Genomic DNA, 13,610 nt, shown 5'->3' on the forward strand with positions numbered 1-13,610 from the left:
GCATTTCTCCATGTTTATTCCATGGAACAGTAGTTCCTTGGAATGTTAATAACTAGCATATGGATAAAGGACTCTTTGATCAAATATATACAAGAAAAGCTGGATTAAACTAAATGGAGCATTTTTTCAAGATCCAGCAAACCCTTAAGGTACTACGATACATTTGAATTTCTAAGCGAATATGTCATGAGTATTTCCCAGCATTATTCAACCACAAAACCTATTTTCCTCATACGTATCTTAGGACAGATGTCCCAAGGAATTTTCTTTGGGAAATTCTGGTGGCTAGACCAAACATAACTAGAGGGCTATACTGGAGACTTCTAAAGGAACAACAACAAAAATGACTTTTCAAAAGGTTATTCCAAGTGCAGCAGAATTAGAATTTCCTTTTTTTCTCTTGGGAATTACTCATTCAGTTGAATATCTACCTCCATTGCTTCTCTTGGAAAGAACACTTAGGTTAACTTTATATGGTTCTCTGTCTACTACATGCACCTTTTTTTTTCTTCACCACCTATTATATATTGCATTCCAAGTAATGTTCTAAGTGCTGTACATATATTATTAAATTTCCACAATAAATATACAAAATAAGAACTATTACTATCAATCGCATTTTACAGATGTGGAAGCTGAGGTACAAAGAAGTAACTTGTCCAAAGTCACAAAGCCAGTAAGTGGCAGAGTTATGGTCTAAGTGAGGCAGTCTGATTCCAGACCTTGTGCTCTTAGTTATTACATCATACATCCTCATCTAGCTATGCCTCAATGTGTATTTACAGCTATTTGATTCTATCAGTGTGTGTTAATGCAGTTTCTTCCCACGTATGCCATTTAGTTTCACACAAAGAAAAACTCTATTCCAGTGCCATGAGCTCTCCTTAGCCAGTCATTCTGCCAACATGTGCCACTATTCAATAGAGATTAGATAGGAGTGTACATTTGGCTCAGAACAACAGTTCTTTCATTGCTGGATATAGAAGAAAATATCACTTGACCTTCTGATAGTGACTGAGACAAAAGTGTCCACATATACAAAATGATAATAACTGTAATATTTTAAATGGTTCCATTGTGCTAGGCTATATTCTAAGCACTTTTTTTTTTTCTTAGCAGGGTAGGTAATTAGGTTTACTTATTTTTAGAGGAGGTTCTGGGGATTGAACCCAGGACCTTGTGTATGCTAAGCATGCGCTCTACCACTTGAGCTATATCCTCCCCCTCTAAGCACTTCTTGTTTTAACTTCAATAATTCCCTCAACAACACTGTGAGGCAAGAACTGTCATTGTCCCCATTTTATAGCTGAGGAACTTGAGGTACAAAGATTCAGTTACTTACCCAGGGTCACCCAGCTTGTAAGTAGCAGAGCTGAGATGCAAACTCAGGCAATCCGTGTTCAGAGAACACACCCTTAATTCCTACCCTAGGCATCCTGTGCTGCTTTGTGTTGACTGGTCAAGGGTCTAACCATACAGTACTGAGCTTATGATCTCACCATTTACAATCATACTTCCAAGTTGAAACTGTATCCATGAATGTATCTGAATATTGTGTCTATAAGGTGCATGTGTATCTGTATTTGAGAATAATGTGATATTTGTACATCTATATGTGTATTTATCAAGAATGGAGAAAAGAACATCTAAATAAAAGTTATGCTTCAGGCAGTTAAATTTAAAGGAGGGCAAGAAATGAAAGCAGCTAACTGATGCTACATCATTTGGAGTATATCTTATCTATCTTTGTATGCCTAGCATACAGTATAGTACTTGGCATATAGGTAGTGCTCCATAAATATATGTTGAGCTCATTATCCATAATTTCTGGAGGAAGTGACATGTGATCTAGGTTTGAAAACAAGTAAGATTTTGCCAGAGTAATCCAACCAAAGAGACCAGCATGTGCGAAAACCATGGCACCAGGAAATAGCATAGCTGAATAATAAGCACTTCTGTTTTACCAGACAATAGAGAAAGGTGGGGAGTGGTAGGCAAGTATATTAGAGAGCCAGCCAGGGTAAATAAAGGGCCTTGTATGACCAGCTGGAGAACTAAGACTTCATACATTAGACATGGAGGAGCCAGTGAAGGGTTTTAAGCCAGGTGAGGCATGATCAGACTTGCATTTTAGAAAGATAAACTTGGCAGCAGTGAGAAGAATGATAGGCAGGAATTGAGATGAAAGGCAGGGAGACCACTGTAGTCAAAGTGGGAGATACTGAACCCTTAAGCCAGTCGCTGGTGTTGGGCATGGAGAGGAGAGGATACTCTGGTAGATATTTAGAATATAGAATTAACAAGATTGGTGACAAATTAGATGTGGGAATTGAGAGAAGAATATAGGTTTCTGACTATTGCACCTGGGTGGATGGTGATGCCTTTAAAGAATATAGATATATAAACAGGGTGTGGTTTTTTTTAATCACTTATATGTGGAATACAGAAAGGTTCTGAACCACTTCAAACACAGCGCACCTGAGAGAAGAGTGGGTCATCCAAAGGAAACTCCTGTGGACGAATGGACATCTTTATTAAGTGCAGTTGGTTGACTGGGGTGTAGGAGCTGCACACTTGTCTAGGGAGGTCTGGGTCAGTAGAGATTGGGAGACCTATTTCTTGGTTAGTGGAATAGAACAAGACAATTTATCTTGGAGTAGGGCTAAAAGCAAGAGGTGGTAGAATCTAGTGAAAGGAGTCTGGGAACAAATATGTTTATTATTACCACTTCTATTCAACATTTTACAGGATGTTATTACTGGTATAATAAGAAAATAAAAATTAAAAGTCTGAAAATGAAGAATGAAGATGTTATTCACTGTATTATGATTACTTATATAGAATATTGAAGAGAATCTACAAATTATATATAAGGACTAACAAGAAAGATTGCTGGAAACAAGGCCAATATATTAATGCCAATGTCATCTGTATATACCAGCAACATCCATTTCAAAGATAGGACTTTAAAATATATATTTGCAATAGCAATAAATTGATAACGTAACTAGGAATAAATCTTTAACAATATATGTGGAATAGCTTTATGGAGAAATTTGAAAAAAGTTACTGGAAACACTTTTTAAAAGACTTAAACAAATGCAAAGATGCACCATGTTTGTGGATAAGAACACTCAATATCACTAAGGATGATAATTTTCCTCAAATTAATCAATAAATTCTACATATTTCAAAACAAATTTCTGAAAAAATCTTCCCAGAACTTCACAAGCCATTTCTAAAATTAAGTGGAAATTATAAGGTGGTAATTAGCCAAGATAATTTTGAATAACAATAAGGAGGAAGGGGGGAATTTGCCCCAATAAAGCTAGAGCAATTAAAACATGTAGCATTGGCATACAGATAGACAAACAAGTGGAGCGTAAAAGAGATTCTGGAAATAGACATCCGTATAAATGGGAACTTGATACATAACAGAGATGGCATTATATTTCAATGGTACAGTCATAAACTATTCAATAAGTGATACTGGGACAATTAGTGTCTATTATATTAAAATGTAATATCTATCTTTTCTTCATACCACATACAAAATTCCAAACTGATTAAACTCTAAATGCTAAAAGCAAAAATTTGAAGCTTTTATAAGAAAATATGGTAGAATACCCATATAACCTTGAAGAAAAGAATATATTCTTAAACAGAAAATAAAAAGAATTATTCATTAAGGAAAACTGATCAGACTATACTAAATTAAAAAGTTCTATAAACAAAAGACAACATATACAAAGTGAAAAAACAAACCACAAACTGGAATTAGATATTTGCCATGTATTTCAAAGGCAAAAAAATTATAACCAGCATAAATTTAAAAAAACCCTTGGAAAGCAAGTAAGAGACAACCCAATAGTAAGGGGGATGAATAGGCAATTCACATGGAAGAAATCTGGTTCACTATTAAATATATTAAAAGATGCTCAAACTGACTAGTAATCAGAAATTGGAAATTTCAAACAACAAATGCTGTTTCACATCTGACCAAATGATTAAAGCATAAAAGTCTGAGACAACCAAGTGTTGGTAAAGATGTGAGAAGTACAGATTGGTTCAACTACTTTGGAAAACAATTTGACAAAACCTCATAAATCTGAAGGTGCACATATTCTAGGACTTTGTGATTTCCCCTCTAGGTCTCCATTCTATAGAAATTCTCACTCTTGTGTACACAGATACATGTGCAAGGATGTTCACTACAAAGCAATCTGTGCAAAACTTGGAAACAACTTTCCACTGGAGGGAAATAAATAAGATGGAGCTTATCAGTGGTTGAGATAATCTGTCACTGTTATAATGAATTGACCAGATCTATAACATGAATGAGTATTAAAAACATAATGTTGTATGAATAAAGAAGTTGCAAGATACTATTTTGTCAAACGTTAAGACACAATATTGTCTAGTGTTATGGAAGGTTCACATATATGTAGAACAAAGCATAAAAACATTCATGGGAATGGGATTCACCAGTCTTAGAGTGTTGTTACTCCCAAGAGAGAAGGAGGAGAGAAATGGGTTGGGAGGGATTTTAGCTGAATCTGTAACATTAAAAAAAAATATCTGAAACAAATATGCTAAAAATGTAAAATCAGTTAAATTTGGGTGGTATAAGTGGTGCCAATTGTGTATTTTGTATGCTTTTCTGTATCTTGGGCATATTTTATATTTTAAAATACTTTTGAAACAAACAAACCAAAAAAAAAGAGTGAGTACTGGGTGTAGAATCAGACCAAGGGTGTTTGTGTCAGGACATTTCCACTGACATTCAGTGTGACCTTATGTAAGTCACTTTAGGCCTAGAATGTTTTTATCTATCAAATGGGAAACTGGATAAGATAACCTCCTTGGTCCTTCCACCTCTGGAATTCTACAGTTCAAAGGTGAAAAGGACCCAGATTAAGAAGATGTCAGTGTCCCTTGGCTGGACAGAGGAATACAGAACTAACACATCTCTAAGGGTGACCTCCCTCAGAGAAGGGTCCTGCTGGGCTCTTGAGCAGAGGGGTTAAATCCATGTTCTGCCAAAACCATGCCTGAAACCAATGTACTTCAATTGCACTTGTCATGCAAGTCCTAAGGATCTGGTTACCTCAATATTTTTTTACAAAGAGAAAAGCTAGAGACAAATAGGGGGCTGCATTCCTGAGCCTGGAGCCACGGAGAAGAGGTCCACATCCTCAGGTCATAGCAACAAAGGCAGAGAGCCTGGAGTTTTGCTACCATCACTGGGATTTTTTTTTTCTCTCTCTCTCTAGTGTTTATTCCTCTTGTGGCAGGGCCCAGTTTACTGTTCAGACTCAGAGCTCCTCTGAGATGATGAGCTCAGTCCATGAACATCTCAGTAATGCCCAATAAGGGTGAGAATATCCAGTTCTTTCCAGCCCACTCCAGAGAGTCTGACTCAATTAGTCTATGGGGAGGCCCAGGAAGCAGTATTTTTTAAAAAAGTTCCCAGATGGTTCTAATGTGCAGCCAGAGTTGAGAAACTACTTGAAGGGTGAGCTAGATGAGAAAATGCCCCACATCTTTGTTACCAAAAAGGGTATTCCCCAGGGCAGCCCCTAAATGAAACACTGTTCTGGCTTCTCCATCAGGGCAGCATAATGTTACCTTCAGATGGCAGTGACTCTCAGGTCATTACCACCAAGTAATAGTTCTGTAACTCTAAACAGGTAACACTGAGTCTCTCTAAGCCTCAGTATCTTTACTTGTAGCAAAGGGAGTTAGACGAGATCAGTGGTTTTTAAACTGTGTTCTGAGAAACCCTGTCATTCTGTGGAACACCTAAGGGGTTGCCTCTGCCAGAGGTTGGTTTAAAAAATCACTGTGTCAAATGATCCAAAAGGTCTTTTCCAGAAACAACAGTCAACAATTCTAAATTCTACAGGAATAGATTTATGCCACCACCAAAGACTACCATAACCCAAATGTTTTGAGGCCTGCTGAAGATCAAATTTACCAACCCTGGTTTAATGCAGATATTATAAACTAAGGCTAGTTGCAAGCCAAATTCAGCACACAGTCCTGTTTTGTTCTTGCCTGAAGAGTACTTTTTTCTTTCCTTGGTATCTTTTTTAAAATTTTCCAAATTTGAAGGGTAAGACAAGTCTGAAATCTGCACAAATAAGAGGTATATGGCCCAGTGAACTATCATGTTGTAAACATACCTTTGCAACCACCATTCTGGGCAAGTTATAGCACAGTTAATACCATTTCAGAAGCTCTCCCTCATGATCCCTCTTAGTCATTCCCTCCTTCCTCCTCTCCAAAGGCAACCACCATCTTGATTTCTTACATTATAGATTAGTTTTGCCTCTTTTAACATTTATATAAAGGAAAGAATGTAGTACAGTTTTTTTTGAGTTTGTCTCTTTTGCTCAATATTAGTGACCGAAAGAATTAGTGAGAGTCATCCATGGTTTTTGCATGTTCCTGTAGTATACTTAATTTGTAGTTTATTAATTTTCATTTCTGAATAGTTTTCCAATGTTAGAATATATCATAAGTTATTTATCCATTCTATTGTTGATAGACACTTGATTTGTTCCTACTATTTGGCTATTATGAATAATAATGCTATAAACATACCAGTAAATGTTTAGGGGGGCATACACCTGCCCATTTTTGCTTCTATAATTTAGGGTCACATTATTTGGTCATAGGGTATGTGTGGTGATTTTAGCATATGTCCATAAATTCTTTGACCTCCTGTCTTCAAAAGGGGGAGCGTAAATTCATGACCTTCAAGTATAGGCTGGACTTAGTAACTCACTTCTATTGAATAGAATAACGGAAGTGACAAGGTGTTACCTTTGACACCATGTCATAAAAGGCACTACAGCTTTTTCCTTGCTTGCTCTGGGGGAAACCAGTTGCAATATTACGAGGACACTCAAGTAGTCCTATGGAAAGGCCCACATACTGAGGAACTAAGACGTCCTACCAATAGTCATGTGAGTAAGCCATCTTGGAAGGAAATTTTCTAGCTGCAGTCAAGTCTTCAAAAGAGCTGACATCTTGACTAAACTCATGAGAGACCCTAGGCCAAAAACCCTACAGCTAAGCTACTGTCAAATTCCCCACAGAAAGAGTGAGAGGATGTATATTTATTATTTTAATCCACTAAAACAATATTACAATGTTGCAGCAATAGATTACCAGTAAAGTAAGCATATGTTGAACTTTAGTAAAAAATGACAATTTTTCCCCAAATTTACCTATATACCACCAGTGTATGAAAGTTTTCATTGTTTCATATCCTTGGCAATATTTGGAATCGGTAAGTCTTTTCAAGTATAGCTCTACAGGTGGCTGTGTAATAGTATTGCATTGTGGTTTAATTTGCATTTCCTTGAAGACTATGAAGTTGAGCACTTTTTCATATGTTTACTAGCCTTTTGTACTTTTGGGATATCCTCTTTTTGGCTTTGGTAAACTCTTTTCCTTGAAGACTATGAAGTTGAGCACTTTTTCATATGTTTACTAGCCTTTTGTACTTTTGGGATATCCTCTTTTTGGCTTTGGTAAACTCTTTTGCTTATTTTTCTATTTAGTTTTCTACTACTTTCTTGATTTGTAGGAGTTTCTCGTATATCCTGGATATGGTCCTTTTTGTGGTATATAGGTTGAAAATATCTTCTCCCAATTTGTAACTTGCCTTTTTGCTCTCTTAATGATACTGATGAACTAATATTTTATTATTTTATCAAGTTTGATTTATAAATCTTTTCCTTTAATGTCCTTAAGATTTTAGCTTTTCACTTAAGATAAAACACTTGCCTGCCCTAGGATCATGAAGATATTCTCCTGTATTGTGTCCTAGGAGAATTATATTTTGGTTTTTACATTTAGGTCTTCAGTCTGCATAGAACTGAGGTGTGTGGTAGAGGGGGTTACATTTCACCTTTTCTCATATGGATATCCAACTGACCAAGCCCAATTATTGAAAATTGATTCCTTTCCCACTGCTCAGCAGTGTCAACTTTTCCGAAAGTCAAGTGTCAATACACATGTGTATCTGATTCCAGATTCACTATTCTTTTCCATTGGCCTATTTATTTGCCAACTTTCGTGCCAATACCACACTCTTTTAATTAGAGCTTTAAAACAAGTCTTGATATCTGCTGGAACAAGTCCTTCTACCTCATTTTTTTCTTCAAGAATGATGCGACTATTTTTAGCTCTGCATTTCCACACACATTTTAGAATCAGCCTGATAATTTCCACAAAAATCTACTAGGATCTTAATTGGGATTGCCTTACATCAATAGGTCAACTTGGGGGGAATTGCCATTTTTATATTATTGAGTCTTCTAATTTATGAACTTAGTATATCTCTATTTATTTTTTGTATTTTTCAATTTCTTTTAATAATTTTTAAAGGTTTTTTTTTTTTTAAAGAAATTCCACACATCTTCATGTGGTTTATTTCTGGGTATTGATATGGTTTGATAGCAAATTGCATCATTTAAAATTTTTTATTTTCTATTATTTGTGGCCGCTATATAGACATTAAGTTGATTGTGTATATTAACTTTGTATTCAGCAAACTTGTGTGTCTGGTCATTTTTTTAAGCCCCAGAAATTGTACATGAAAAATTATAGAGATTAATTCTGGTTTCAACTCAGAGATATAGAGAGCTATATAAGAGTTGTTCCCACCCTAACAGCAAGAAAATGCAGGACAAACTGCAAATCAATGAAGACTCTTGAATCCTTTAGGGAACTGCTATGATAGGGCAAAAATGTAACCCCAAATTTAGGGAGAGACAAGCTCCTATATGGAAAAACAGGATCAAAGCATTCGATTACCTGGGCAGAGGCCTCCAGATGCCACATGTCAGTAACAAGAGTCAGCTGGAAAATAAGTTGCTAAAGGCTGAGTATAGGCTAGTGTGATACAATGAAGCCCCCTGGGGGTTTGCACTTTCTTGCACGGTTTTTCTGTGAGAACATCACCAACAGCTCACAAGGAAAGTTGGAGAAAATTCTGAGGAAATTTTCCTCATAGGGATTGATAGATGATGGGGACAAAAAATTGCTGCCAAAACTCTGCCCAAACCCATCTATCCTATCTATCAGATTAAACCTTATGGAACAAAAGGCTTAATCTGTAGAGATTTTGGAAACAAAAACTACATTTTAAGGCACTGGTGGAAGCCCATTGCCACTGGGGGAGGAAAACAGGAAAAACATGTTTAACCCTGGGAAAAAATCAGGAATAGGTTCTGGCCTAGCACTAGATTTGGCGGAGGGACAGGAACACTATGAAGGCCCACAAGAGCAGGGTCACAATGTCTGACTGAAGCTGAAACAATTAGAACATCAGAGAACTCTGCCTTCCTCAGTCCCCTCTGCCACAACCACTCTGATAAGTGTCAAGTAACAATAAGAATGGAACATAGCTAGAAGAGCTGCAAAAGACAGATTCTTCCTCGGGAGCAGTTCAAAGGGAAGGTGCAACAAAAAGCAGAAAGAGAGAAAGCCAAGTGTAGAGAAGATATTGAGAGAAACACTGGCAAATAGCCCACACAAGGTATCATCAGAGAAATTTGAAGCCTGTAGTTCACTGTGGTTAATTAATCATACCAACAACAAACTTCAAACCCAACTCAACTCCAGACAAAACTGACACAAATCCCCTCATTGCTAAGGACCTAGTAGAAAGAAAAGCATGCTTATCTCTAACAGACAACCTAAAAGAGAATGGATATATCTAATAGATATATTATTTAATAAATAAAACATATTTACCTCAGTAGCTATTATTTTATATAACACATCTGATTTTGAACAAAAAAAATATATGAGGCTGTCTTAATCTGTTCAGGCTGTCATAATACCATAGACTGGGTGGCTTAAGCAGAAATTTATTTCTCACAGTTCTGGAGGTTGGGAAGTCCAAGATCAGGATGCTAGCATAGTTGGGTTCTGATAATGAAACCAAGCAGAACCTTGTGGGGCCTTCCTGGGGTCATGCTCCACCCCTGTGTCACCCACCTCTTCTTTGTAAAACTGCTTTAGCTTCCTAGGTCTTCCCTGAGTTCCAAAGAATAAATTTAATCAGAGAAGTGAGAAAATGAAAAAAACAGAGAAAAACAATCAAGGAAAACAAAATAATTATTTTAGCCAGAAATCAAAGTCAAGGACCTTTAGTTCCTCCTCAAGGGCTATATAGGTAATATCCTGAGCCACATCCTTAAGTTGTTTTGCAGATACTAACCCCATCAGGTGGGAAAAAATTAGCTGCATGCTGACCACCAGCAAGGAAACCCTAGACTGGCTGGAACCAGAAGGTTGATGATTGAGATTTCTGAAATACCACCCTGTTACTTTATCATCAACCAATCAAAAAACTGTGCATATATTGTGCATGAGCTGATCACACACCCCACAACACTTTCCCTCACACTGTCTTTAAAGACTCTTCCCTGAAAGCCATTGGGGAGTGCAGGTCTTTTAAACATGACCTTCCCATTCTCTTTGTTTGGCATCCTCCAATAAATGCTATACTTTCCTTCACCACAACCCAGTGTCAGTGGATTGGCTTTGCACTGCATCGGGCAAGTGGAACAAAGTTTGGTTTGGTACCAGTAAGAGCTCTCTTCCTGGCTTTCAGATGGCTGTCTTCTCTCTGTGTTCTCATATGTTAAAAGAGTGAGCGAGAGCAAGCTCTCTGGTGTCTCTTTGTATATGAGCACTAATCCCATCATGAGAGCCCCACCCTCATAGACCTCATGACCTCATCTAAGCCTAATTACCACCAAAGGCCCATACTATCACACTGGGTGTTAAGGCCTTAACATATGAATTTATATAGCAGAGACATAAAAAATGGCAAGAAAAATAAAAATCTGAAGAGACAAAACAATAATCAGAACCAGAAACAAATATGACACAGACGTTGGAACTATTTTACAGAAGACTTAAAATAATTATATTCAATAGGTTAAAGGATCTAATGGAAAAGATATTTTAAAGATAATTCTGTCAGAGAAATGTAAATTATAAGAAAGAATCAAATGAAAAAGCCAGAAAAAAAATGCAGTAACAGAGATGAAAAATGCCTTAAAAGTCCCATCAATAGAATACAGTTTTGTGCAGCCACTGTGGAAAACAGTATGGAGATTCCTCAAAAGACTAGGAATAGACTTACCATATGACCCAGGAATCCCACTCCTGGGCATATATCCAGAAGGAACCCTACTTCAAAAAGACACCTGCACCCCATTGTTCATAGCAGCACTATTTACAATAGCCAAGACATGGAAACAGCCTAAATGTTCATCAACAGATGACTGGATAAAGAAGAGGTGGTATATTTATACAATGGAATAGTATTCAGCCATAAAAACCAACAACACAATGCCATTTGCAGCAACATGGATGTTCCTGGAGAATGTCTTTCTAAGTGAAGTAAGCCAGAAAGAGAAACAAAAATACCAAATGAGATCACTCATATGTGGAATCTTAAAAAAAAAGAACATAAATACAAAACAGAAACAGACTTATAGACATAGAATACAAACTTTTGGTTGCCAAGGGGGCGGGAGGGTGGGAAGGGACAGACTGGGATTTCAAAATGTAGAATAGATAAACAAGATTATACTGTATAGCACAGGGAAATATATACAAGATCTTGTGGTAGCTCACAGCAAAAAAAATGTGACAATGAATATATGTATGTTCATGTATAACTGAAAATTGTGCTCTACACTGGAATTTGATACAACATTGTAAAATGACTATATAACTGAATAAAAAAATGTTTAAAGAAAGGTGAACAAAGAAATAAACAAATCAAAGGAAAAACCAAAAATTAAAAAAAGTCCCATCAATAAAGTTGGCGGAGCAAAGAAGAATCATGGAACCTGAAAATAGGTCAATAAAAATTACATAAACTAATAAACAAAAGAAAAAATAGGATGGGGGTAAAAAGCAGAACAGTGCAACCAAGAGCTGAAGGAAAACACCAAATGGTATAATATACATGTAACTGGAATCCCAGGAGAGGTAAAGAGAAAGAACATGAGACAGAACAAATATCTGAAGAAATAATGGCCAAGAATATTTTTAAATTAATGCCATAACTCAAACCACAGATCTAAGAAGCTCAGAGGAAAGATAAATATCCAAACCAAACCAAAACAAACAAACAAAAAAAACCCTACCTATATTTATATGAATTTGCTGGGCTACCATAACAAAATACCACAGACTGGGTGGCTGAAGCAACAGAAATTTATTCCTCACAGTTCTGAAGTCTGCAAGTTCAAGATCAAGGTGTGGCAGGGTTGGGGCATCTCCTTGTGGCTTGCAGATGGCTGTCTTCTTGCTGTCTCTTTACATAGTCATCCCTCTGTCCATGGATGTTATTCATAGTGTCTCTGTGTCCAAACTTTCCCTTCTTATAAGGACATCAGTCAGACTGGATTAGGGGCCATCTCAACAGCCTCATCTAAACTTAAATCACCTCTTTAAAGACCATATCTTCAAATACAGTCACATTCAATGGTACCTGGGGTTAAGACTTCAGCATATAAATTCTAGGGGGAAACAATTCAGTCCATGCCAATATTCAAAGTTGAAAACCAAAAGCAAAGAGGAAATCTTGAAAATACATAGAGGGAAACAAAATTACCCACAGAAGAAGGATAAGAATTACAGCAGACTTTTTCTCCCCCTTGAAACCTTGCAAATAAGAAAATAATGGAGTGCTGTACTTAAAGTACTGAAAGAAAGAAAATTGTCAACCCAATTCTTTACCCAGCAAAAAATATTCTTCAGAAATGATGGAGAATTACTTTTTCAGACAAATACTGATAAAATTCATTGCCAGTATGCATACTCCCCAAGAAATATAAAAAACCCCAAAACCCACCAATCAACAAACAAAAAAAAAACCCTTTAGGTAGAAGGAATATGTATTGTTTAAAAAATACAGGCATACCTTAGAGCTACTGCTGGTTTGGTTCCAAACCACCTCAACAAAGTGAGTCACATAAGATTTTTTGGTTTCCCAGGGCATATAAAAGTTATGTTTACACTATACTTGGCCTATTAAGTGTCAAATAGCATTATGTCTTAAAAAATAATGTACATACCTTAAAAAATACTTTATTGCTGAAAACTGCTAACCATTATCTGCCAACTCTGAGTTGCCACAAACATTAATTTTGCAAAAACCCCACACTATTCCTGAAGTGCAATAGATCAAGGCACAATAAAATTAGGTATGGCTGTACATAAAAAATTTTGAAATGGAATAAATGAAAGAAAAAAATATTTTTCCCTTAAATTTAATGTGCTAGAAATAACTGTGTAAAGCAAAATAATAATGTACTGTGTTTAAAGCATGAATAAAAGTAAAATAGATGACAAAAATACCACAATTATAAAATTTACTTGTAAGTTCTTAAAAGATTCAGTTAAGGAACTTCTTTTCTTTCTTAACATAGACATTTATTGCTATAAACTTCCCTCTTAGAACTGCACTTGCTGCATCTCATAAGTTTCAGTATTTTGTGTTTTCATTTGTCTATCTCAAGATTCTTTTTGATCTCTTTTTTTATTTCTTCTTTGACCCATTCATC

The sequence above is a fragment of the Camelus bactrianus genome, chromosome 1, assembly GCF_048773025.1.
Source record: "Camelus bactrianus isolate YW-2024 breed Bactrian camel chromosome 1, ASM4877302v1, whole genome shotgun sequence".
Lineage (NCBI taxonomy): Eukaryota > Metazoa > Chordata > Mammalia > Artiodactyla > Camelidae > Camelus > Camelus bactrianus.